This window comes from Conger conger, chromosome 16 (genome assembly GCF_963514075.1).
Source record: "Conger conger chromosome 16, fConCon1.1, whole genome shotgun sequence".
Classification (NCBI taxonomy): domain Eukaryota; kingdom Metazoa; phylum Chordata; class Actinopteri; order Anguilliformes; family Congridae; genus Conger; species Conger conger.
In genome coordinates, this window is record NC_083775.1 from 38,187,480 (window position 1) to 38,197,830 (window position 10,351).

At 43.1% G+C, this 10,351-nt stretch overlaps 3 non-coding genes and 2 pseudogenes across 3 annotated transcripts; all 5 read right to left on the reverse strand.

The window, feature by feature from the left end:
* Positions 1-4,347: 4,347 nt before the first annotated feature.
* LOC133115554 (small nucleolar RNA U3) lies at positions 4,348-4,553 on the reverse strand. Its single transcript, XR_009705732.1, has one exon. It is a non-coding gene; the product is annotated as a small nucleolar RNA U3 (small nucleolar RNA).
* Positions 4,554-4,914: 361 nt separating this feature from the next.
* LOC133115607 (small nucleolar RNA U3) lies at positions 4,915-5,109 on the reverse strand (annotated as a pseudogene).
* A 362-nt stretch (positions 5,110-5,471) lies between these two features.
* LOC133115531 (small nucleolar RNA U3) lies at positions 5,472-5,677 on the reverse strand. The gene has a single exon (XR_009705710.1). It is a non-coding gene; the product is annotated as a small nucleolar RNA U3 (small nucleolar RNA).
* Positions 5,678-6,038: 361 nt separating this feature from the next.
* On the reverse strand, positions 6,039-6,233 carry LOC133115608 (small nucleolar RNA U3; annotated as a pseudogene).
* Positions 6,234-6,601: 368 nt separating this feature from the next.
* On the reverse strand, positions 6,602-6,816 carry LOC133115463 (small nucleolar RNA U3). The gene has a single exon (XR_009705645.1). It is a non-coding gene; the product is annotated as a small nucleolar RNA U3 (small nucleolar RNA).
* Between the last annotated feature and the right edge of the window lie 3,535 nt (positions 6,817-10,351).

Consider the following 10,351-nt stretch of genomic DNA (forward strand, 5'->3'; position numbering starts at 1 on the left):
AGTCCCTCACCCGGGCCAAAGCCATTTTCCATGTTCCAAATGGTGAGAGGGCTGTCCGTCCCAGTGACACCAGATTCCTCGATGTCCACAGCGCTTCCCGACAGGCGTTTATTGCCAGCCACAGGGCCCTTCCTTCCTGGCTGCCCAGCTTCTCTCTCTCTCCGCCATAGAGGATCCAGGTGCAGTCCAGACAGCCCCCTCTTGTCCATTGCTGCAACAGAGGGAGGGCCCGTCCCCAGAAGGCAGCAGCGAAGCTGCAGTCCCACATGGCATGTCTTATTGTCTCATCCTGTCGACAGCTGTCTCGGGGGCATTTTGCTGTTCTGGCCAGCCTTCTTGAGTGGAGAACTTCTCTCACTGCCAACACTTTGTGTGCTATCAGCCACGCCAGGTCTTTGTGACGGTGAAACAGGTCTGGGTGGGTCACCGCCTTCCAAATCTTCTCCGCTTGGCCTAACGCCAGCCCGCGCACTGGACACATGGGGTCCCTGTAACATGTAACGCCACGAAACGACACATTAAAATCCGGTACACATCCGGCACACCTTTGCCCCCCTTCCCCGGCTCTCTCTTTACCCACACCCTCAGCAGACGCTCCCATCCACATCCCCAAAAGAAATGAAAGACTGCCCGTTCCAGCCGGGACAACACAGCACGAGACGGGACAAAGACAACACCCGACAAACAAAAACAAAGGTAAAATAGCAGATTTAGGAATTAAAGCTTTCCCTTCGTAGGTGAGGCTCCGTAATCGCCAATAAACAAATTTTTTCTCAACCTTCACTAAAACCCCCTCCCAGTTCTCCTCACCCAGACCCTCAGAATTAAAAACTAGCCCTAAAATCTTCATGCTCCCTGTACAAAATGGCAAAGGTGAGGATCGCCTTTCCATGTCAGTCCATGGTCCAAACATCTTGCTGTACAGTTTATAATCAAAGTTTAAAAGTGTTTTCGGTCGCCAGTTCTTTAAGTCTGTTTTTCCCCTTTTTTAAAAAGCAGCGTAACCACTCCCATTCTAAAACTTTCCGGCAACATCTCTCTGTTGTCAAATTCTTCAAAAATGACTCTCAGGTCCGGACCTATAAAATTCCAAAATTTTAAATAAAATTCTAGGGGGAGCCCATCCAACCCTGGGGATTTACCTTTTTTAAAAGTCAACAAGCTCTCAGTTAAATCTTGCAAGTTAAAATCTATATCCAACCCTGATTCCTCTTTAGTTTTCCTCTCTATTGCACTCAAAAACACTTGCATTTTATCTTTTTCCACCTTCTTTTTCCCAAATAGCTCTCTGTAGAAATCCTCCACTACCCTCATCTGCCCCACAGTAGTTCTAATGAGGCCCCCTTGCTCGTCCTTCAACCCTCTCATTAATGCCCCTTGTGATAAAACCTTCTTAAAGAAGTATCGAGAACATGTTTCTCCCTCATCTATCTCCCTTTCCCGACTTCTAAAAATGACTTCTTTGCTACGATTTGCAGCTAGACTCCTCATCTCCGTTTTTACTTCATCCACCTCTACACTAAAATCATACCCTGCATTCACTAAATAGGGAATGGTCAGAGAAAAATACAGGGCTCAGATCTGCCGTCTGCGCGACAAAACCCCTCGTGAAGAGGAAATCAATCCTGGACGCTCGGGACCCCTCATCACTATGCCAGGTAAAACCATCACTTCCTGGGTGTAGAGCCTTAAAAACATCTACTAAATTAAAATCTTTCACCATTCTTTGCAAATAGCCGGAGGTCTTATCCATTCTAAAATCATCGCCCACCCCACGCCGATCTGACCTATTTAAAATGCAATTAAAATCACCAGCAACCAACAATGGCGCTCTGCCCAGCAAATGAGGAGGTAGGTCTTGCAGGATGTCCCACCTCTTCTGTCTCTGGGGGGAACAATAAACATTCAACAAATTCATATGGACACCACAAAACCTTAAGGAAACTAAAACTGCCCTACCACATTTGACAATAGTGCTCCCCACCACCTTCACCCATTTGTTCTTTATTAACACCCCCACCCCATCTGCCCTGCTCTCGTCAGAGACGGCCCCTGTGCCCACTTCCCTTCCCATTGCCTGTATGACTTCTGGTAAGGTAAGCCACACTCCTGTAAGCATATAATGTCTGCCTGCACTCCTTCCAGGAATGACAGAACAGCCTGTGCCCTCATTGCTGTCCTCATACTGCGCACATTCAACGTAGCAACAGTGAGTGGCAAAAACTGTGAATTCATTTTAAAGTATAAAATCATGAAACCTCCCAAGAAACACATCAGACACAAAAACAAAATGGCTGCCATACCCCTCATTACCAAACCATGTCCTCACCCCCACATGAATCATCCAACACCGTTTCACTCACATATGGAGACTCATTCGGTGATGTTGCTTTAAAAACAGGTGACTCTCCAGATTCATCACTGTCGGTCAATGAACCCAACCATTCCCATTGTTTTCGTCTCTCTATTTTCCACTTTTTCCCCCAAAATGAGTTTACCTCATTCTCCTCCTCAGCCCCCCTCTTCAAAGACATACCTTCTGTCTCCATCTCTCTCTCCTGCACCTCTTCTGACTCTGATTGTACGGTTATCATGGACGCCGTCTCAGAGTCAGACTCCCCGAAATGTTTTTCCGCTCCTTTCCTTTCTACCACTCCTACCCCCTCTGATCCAGATAGGCTGTGAGACCCACCTCTTTCCCCTTCCTGCTCCTGCCCGGCCTTTTGACCTGCTGTTGCCTCCACTATCTCTGTCTCTACCCTCTCGCCCACACCCCTAAACACTCCTGTGGCTCCTCTGCATTCTCCCCCATCCCATTTCTCATCTCACCTACCTCTATCCCCTCGCCCTTATTTGGCTCCCCTGGCTGTGTATTCTCCCCCTCACCTGTTTCCCCTCCTCTCTCTATCTGAGCCTCAACTTCCCTTTCCTCCTGCTCCCTACTGCCCTCTCCTGGCTCCTGGGCACTTCCCTCCTGTTCCCTGTTTGCCCTGTTGTCTCCTCTAAAATGGCGTGCCCTGTTTGCGAATGAGTCAGGGCAGTCCCGAAACAGGTGTGTAGTAGCTCCACACAGATTGCATTTTCTTCCTGTTGGACACTGCCCTGACAAATGGCCCACCTCTCTGCATTTAGAGCAAAAGATCTCCTTGCACCCTTCCACTAGATGCCCATAAGCACCACACCTCCTACATAACTTGGGTTGGCCCTTATAAAAGAGCAACCCTCTATTCTCTCCCAACACAATCATTGAGGGCAGATGCCTCAGCCCCCCATAACCTGCTTGGTCAACACCCAGCTTTACAGGCACCCTCCAACTCCCTATCCAGATGCCGTCCAAATCTAGAACTTTCTCGGGCGGGGCCCGCACCGTGCAGTGTCTCCCCAGCCACGTCGTCAAATCCCATTCGTTCACCATCTCGTTAAACATTTTAATCACAAGAACCTTTACAGAATCATCTGTAAGCCATTCAACAGAAAACATTTCAAACTGGTCTTTCACCACATCAAACTTTCCCCAAAATGCTCTGAGTAGAGCCTGGGTTTTAAAACTCAAATCAAAGCCTTTACCTTGCGGTAATGCAATCAAACAATTTCCCCAGGCAAAAACCCCAAAATTCCCTTCACAAACTTACGTGAGAAGTCCAATCGTGAGCATTCCAACAAACGACCGTCCTTCTCACGAAGATTAAAACGCACGCAACAGTGCCTCCGGGCGCCGACCTGTGCTGCCGACATCCTAAAAGCCCTGCACACAAACCCACAAGCCAAACAAAAAACAAAACAACTCCACAAGAAAGAAGCTGCTTGCCCCGAAGGGCCTTACCCTCCACGACCAACCGCTCCCCTCCTGCACCGCAGATCCACCTATGAAGGAAAATACAAAGAAATTCTGTTAATTAAACACACAAAAAATAGCTTTCCTGACTTTAACGAAACAATTCCGAAGACGAAACTTTCTATAGAAATGATCCCTGAAAGTATAGTTTTAACGTCACAACCGTAATCTTGCGGTTCCCTTTAAAGTTGCGAGTGATTTCATGTACGGTTATTTTGACCACAGGATAAAAAGAGATATTATCTCTTGAGTAATTTTTTTTTCTAAACGGCGACCCATGAATGAATTACTTTTGAACCCCATGTTATTACGCTACTGCAAACTAAAAACTGAAGGCATGCTATAATGAACCCAAAAGGTTTTGGATATGAGCGAGCGGGTCTTTCTCTTTTATTCTGGCAATTATCTCATGAATCAGAAGCATAAAAACATATCTTCTTCACCACCTGATCAACCAAGACGGTTCTGAAGTTGTCATTTCACAAAAGATTTTTAATTGCAATCACAAACTGACCACTCAGAACACATCCACCTTCCTCCACATTCGCTGCAGAAGCAGAACGGTCATCAATGATAGAGAACTGCTGATTAAAAACCAATATTCTCTATCCGCTTCACGCTCAGAAAGGGATGCACTATCTCGTCATCATGACCAAACACTTTCAAAACGCATTCCTCAGTCACACACTATAGAAATGATCCCTGAAAGTATAGTCTTAACGTCGCAATGGTAATCTTGTGGTTCCTATTAAAGTTGCAAGTGCTTTCATTTACGATTGTTTTGATAACAGGACAAAAAGAGACACCTTATGGCCACAGTAATATTTTTTCCTAAACGGCGCCCCATGAATGAACTTTTTTGAACCCCATGTTATTCCGCAAATACAAACTGAAAACTGAAGACCTGCTATAATGAACCCAAAAGGTTTTGGATAAGAGCGAGCTGGCCTTTCTCTTTTATTCTGGTAATTATCTCATCAATCAGAGGCATAAAAACATATCTTCTTCACCACCTAATCAACCAAGACGATTATGAACTCGTCATTTCACAAAAGATTTTGAATTACAATCACAAACTAACCACTCAGAACACATCCACCTTCCTCCACATTCTCTGCAGAAGCGGAACCGCTGATTAAAAACCAATATTCTCTATCCGCTTCACGATCAGAAAGGGTTACACTATCTCGTCATCGTGGGCAGCGAGACCAAACACTTTCAAAACACATTCCTCAGTCACACACTATAGAAATGTTCCCTGAAAGGATAATCTTAACGTCATAATGGTAATCTTGTGGTTCCCATTAAAGTTGCAAGTGCTTTCATTTCCGATTATTTTGACCACAGGATAAAAAGAGACACCGCATCTCTACAGTCATTTTTTTTCTAAACGTCGCGCCATTAATTAATTACTTTTGAACCCAATGTTTTTAGGCAACTGCAAACTAAAAACTGAAGGCATGCTATAATTAACCCAAAAGGTTTTTGGATATGAGCGAGCTGGTCTTTCTCTTTTATTCTGGCAATTATCTCATGAATCAGAAACACAAAAATATATCTTCATCACCATCGGATCGACCCAGATGATTATTAAGTCATTATTTAACGACAGGTTTTTAATTGCAATCACAAACTGACCACTCAGAACACATCCACCTTCCTCCACATTCTCTACAGAAGTGGAACGGTCATCAATGATAGAGAACTGCTGATTAAAAACCAATATTCTCTATCCGCTTCACGCTCAGAAAGGGATGCACTATCTCGTCATCATGACCAAACACTTTCAAAACGCATTCCTCAGTCACACACTATAGAAATGATCCCTGAAAGTATAGTCTTAACGTCGCAATGGTAATCTTGTGGTTCCTATTAAAGTTGCAAGTGCTTTCATTTACGATTGTTTTGATAACAGGACAAAAAGAGACACCTTATGGCCACAGTAATATTTTTTCCTAAACGGCGCCCCATGAATGAACTTTTTTGAACCCCATGTTATTCCGCAAATACAAACTGAAAACTGAAGACCTGCTATAATGAACCCAAAAGGTTTTGGATAAGAGCGAGCTGGCCTTTCTCTTTTATTCTGGTAATTATCTCATCAATCAGAGGCATAAAAACATATCTTCTTCACCACCTAATCAACCAAGACGATTATGAACTCGTCATTTCACAAAAGATTTTGAATTACAATCACAAACTAACCACTCAGAACACATCCACCTTCCTCCACATTCTCTGCAGAAGCGGAACCGCTGATTAAAAACCAATATTCTCTATCCGCTTCACGATCAGAAAGGGTTACACTATCTCGTCATCGTGGGCAGCGAGACCAAACACTTTCAAAACACATTCCTCAGTCACACACTATAGAAATGTTCCCTGAAAGGATAATCTTAACGTCATAATGGTAATCTTGTGGTTCCCATTAAAGTTGCAAGTGCTTTCATTTCCGATTATTTTGACCACAGGATAAAAAGAGACACCGCATCTCTACAGTCATTTTTTTTCTAAACGTCGCGCCATTAATTAATTACTTTTGAACCCAATGTTTTTAGGCAACTGCAAACTAAAAACTGAAGGCATGCTATAATTAACCCAAAAGGTTTTTGGATATGAGCGAGCTGGTCTTTCTCTTTTATTCTGGCAATTATCTCATGAATCAGAAACACAAAAATATATCTTCATCACCATCGGATCGACCCAGATGATTATTAAGTCATTATTTAACGACAGGTTTTTAATTGCAATTGCAATCACAAACTGACCACTCAGAACACATCCACCTTCCTCCACATTCTCTACAGAAGTGGAACGGTCATCAATGATAGAGAACTGTTGATTAAAAACCAATATTCTCTATCCGCTTCATGCTCAGAAAGGGATGCACTATCTCGTCATCGTGGGCAGCGAGACCAAATACTTTCAAAACGCATTCCTCAGTCACACACTATAGAAATGATCCCTGAAAGTATAGTCTTAACGACACAATGGTAATCTTGTGGTTCCCATTAAAGTTGCAAGTGCTTTTGTCGTGTCTAGGAAACGACAGAGTCCAAATCTTCAATTTGTCGAAAAACATCTTCGCGAGGGAAAAGACGACACCAGGCAGCAAGACCTTCAGGAAAATCAGACTTTATTAGCACACGTGCATAAAGCCGGATCAGCTCTCCAGAACTGAACCCCGACTGTCATTTGTACACCCATTTTATACACAGTTACTCCACCTACAACTCCTCCTCAAACCTCATTCTGGCAAATCACCCACACTTTTCTTATCGTAACTCCTCCCAACGTTCCTCCCACAACGCCATTGTGGCAAATTGCCAACGGTCCTTATGCTCTGCCAACTCTGTACAAAGTTCAGGGCATTCTGCCAACTACGTGTCCTCACTTCACCCCGCACCTGCTCTTGGCAAACTACCAGATCTCATAAAGTTCTGGATGCCCTCCCTCTAACACGTCATCCGTACACGTCACTCTGTATCTTTCGCTTTTATAAGACGAACTAAGCAGCAGTAATCATTGAAAATATACAGACAAACTAAACATTTAATTAATATTCACTTCTAATATACTTTTACAATATACAGACATACTAAACATTTGATTAATTATTCTCTTCTAAGGGAGTAAATGTACGTAGCATTCTTTGCTCTCCTTTCGACAGTTTTCACTGTGGTTTCTTGCGTTTTCATAAGCTCAGCTGTGATTAATGTTCTAGGTCAAATGGATACACTCCTGGCATAAAACTTCGAGAGTCCCGGAGAAATCAGCTGTACAGTCATATCTTACTCTGCCCGTGTCCTTGACAGTTAGCACTGAGAGTTAAGGGGTGTGTTTTTCGATTACAGTGTCTCTTAGCGCTTTACGAAGACGGTCTAAGGTATACTTTACTAAAGTCGTTCACTTTTCTACGTCTGTTCCACGAACTATCACTTCGGCGGTTGCTTAAGGGATAGCTTCTCCGTGTGTCGTTACTCTACCCATCGACTCCCTCTCAGATCGATTATTCACTCCATGCAGCGACTGTTTGACTGCGTTGCGAGAAGAAGTAGTGTTATTTATGAACGAAACACTGCAGGAATACTTTTTTAAAAATGCAATCATGACTGGTGGGAAGGTATTAATAGAATTAAAAACTTACAAACTAAACTATCCAACAGTTTATATAATTTTCGGCAAATTATATATACGGTTAGTAATACGGTTTGTGGGTCCGCCATCTAGCAACACGCCTTCTTTTTCGAAAAGATACATATATTTTTTGCATAAGATACAGCGGAAAAAAACCTGTTTGCGTAGCACCGTTTTCGTGCCCGAAGAAGAACTATGTAAATGTTTTCATGATATATTTATAGAGCGCCTTTATTCAAATCGCAGTACAAGTGATGCTGCTCATAAACTCACTGCGATTGGCTGCTATGATATGCTAGGCAACAGCAAGCTTGTTAAGCGCGATTTGGGGTTAGGTGCTCAGGGACACTTCGACACATCAAGGGCGGGATCAAACCGGCGACCCTTCAACTGCCAGATGACTGCTCTTACTGCCTGAGCCAATGAGACGACTGCTCTTACTGCCTGAGCATACACTTGAGAGATAACAATTTGATGTTTTGCACGTGACGTTGCTATATTTTAATTGGATAATGAAACCGTGGCCGTTATTCTGTCATTTGAATATTGCAATAAAAAAAGAGATGTATATTTACATCTTCTAAGGCAAGGAAGGTTCATCATTTTGTTAAGCGGATTGCTGTTAAAAAAGTTATGACTGGCTACTTGTTCCAAACGGGCAGAAAAAAGATAGAGCTTATTGAATCTCGGAAACGCAGCGGGCCATGTGATTTTGACCGGAGGGCCGTATATGGCCTGGAGGCTCCCCAACCCTGCTTTAGACTGAGATTAACTGAATTTAATTAAAATTGTTCTGGAGAGTGGTTTGCTCGTTTAGGCAGGTGGGTTGCTACTCTAAAATAGAGTTGCTAGTCTAACAGACTGGGTTTGCGTAGTCCAGGTGAGAGATTTCCCAGTCTATAAGAGTCAGTAGTTCGTAGATAAGTTAGTAGCCGCCCTCGGCCTCTCCTATGTCTGATTTCAATGATGTGAATTTTAAGGTGTTTAATGTAATGTGTGAATGGGTTAAAACAATTGTATATCAATGTATAATAAAATAATAAATGTATTCATGTAGCTTTTCCATTTGTCATTTCAGTGTTGCCCAAGCATTACGTAAAAACGAAAAAGAGATACTCAAACCACCCTGTCTGGCACCAATAATCCACAGTCAGAGTCACCTCGATCACATTTCTTCCCCAGCTGAAACTCTTGTCTATGCATGCTTTTACACATTTAGTTGCTGCCACATTATTGGCTGATTAAATATTTGCATTAACAAGCTGGTGTGAAGCTCTACCTAATAAATTGCTCATTAAGTGTATAATCCCTATTAACCTTTACTATGTTTACCCTCTTGAGCCACATTCATTCAGATATACCCCTGCATGCTATAAATAATAAAGTCACATGTTCACATTGTGCTTGTGGTGCTATATTGGGGGTGGTACGGATGGTGCAGTGGGCAGCACTGCTGTCACACAGCAAGGAGATCCCAGGTTTGAATCCCAGTTAGCTGGGCCTTGCCGTTTCGCATGGATTTTTTTTTGGATACTGCAGTTTCCTCCTACAGTCCAAAGCCATGCAGGCTAGGTTGATTAAAGAATCTAAATTGCCCATAAGTATGAGTCAATGGCGCGTTCGCTCTGCGATGGACTGGCGACCTGTCCAGGGTGTATTTTTTGCTTTTCGCCCAATGTATGCTGGGATAGGCTCCAGCCCTCCTGCAACCCTGTTCAGGATAAGCCTGTTAAGATAATGGATGGATTTATTAACACAATGCAGGTTTGGCTTGTTTTAGTCTTTGTAAAACAAAAACTTTGTTACTTCATTATCCACCAAATGGTTATTTTCAGCAATTAGAAGCATATTGATTCACCTCAATCTTTAATTTGTTAATTTAAAACATTGTTGGTGTGAATATGGGACTTTGAATTCTTCATGGCATGCATCGCGGTTTCTGTGGCCTAAGAGGGTACAACACCTCTAATCGTGAAAAGCACCTATTAAGACAATTTAACAGCTCGTAAAAATCGTGGAATTGCAATTGCGGTTTAATTAGCGCAATCGTTTACATAATGTGTTTTTAGCCGCATTGTGTGATATAACCAGCCGCTGATAAATGTTCTTGTCTTGTATAATTTTATTGTAGTCTAATTTACGAGTGAATAAATGGTGCATATGGCTAATTTGCTGATTGAGCCAGGGTAACTGGTGGCAGTAAAAACCTGCATACTACACACTAGCCCTCCAGGACTGGAGTTGCCCATCCCTGGTTTAAGAAATAGGCTAGTGCAGGGGTGTCAAACTGAATCCCCAGGGGGCCGCACTGTCTGCGGGTTTTGTGGTTTCCTTTCCAGGCCTTTTAGGCCTTGAGAACAAGGCATGTGGATACTTTAA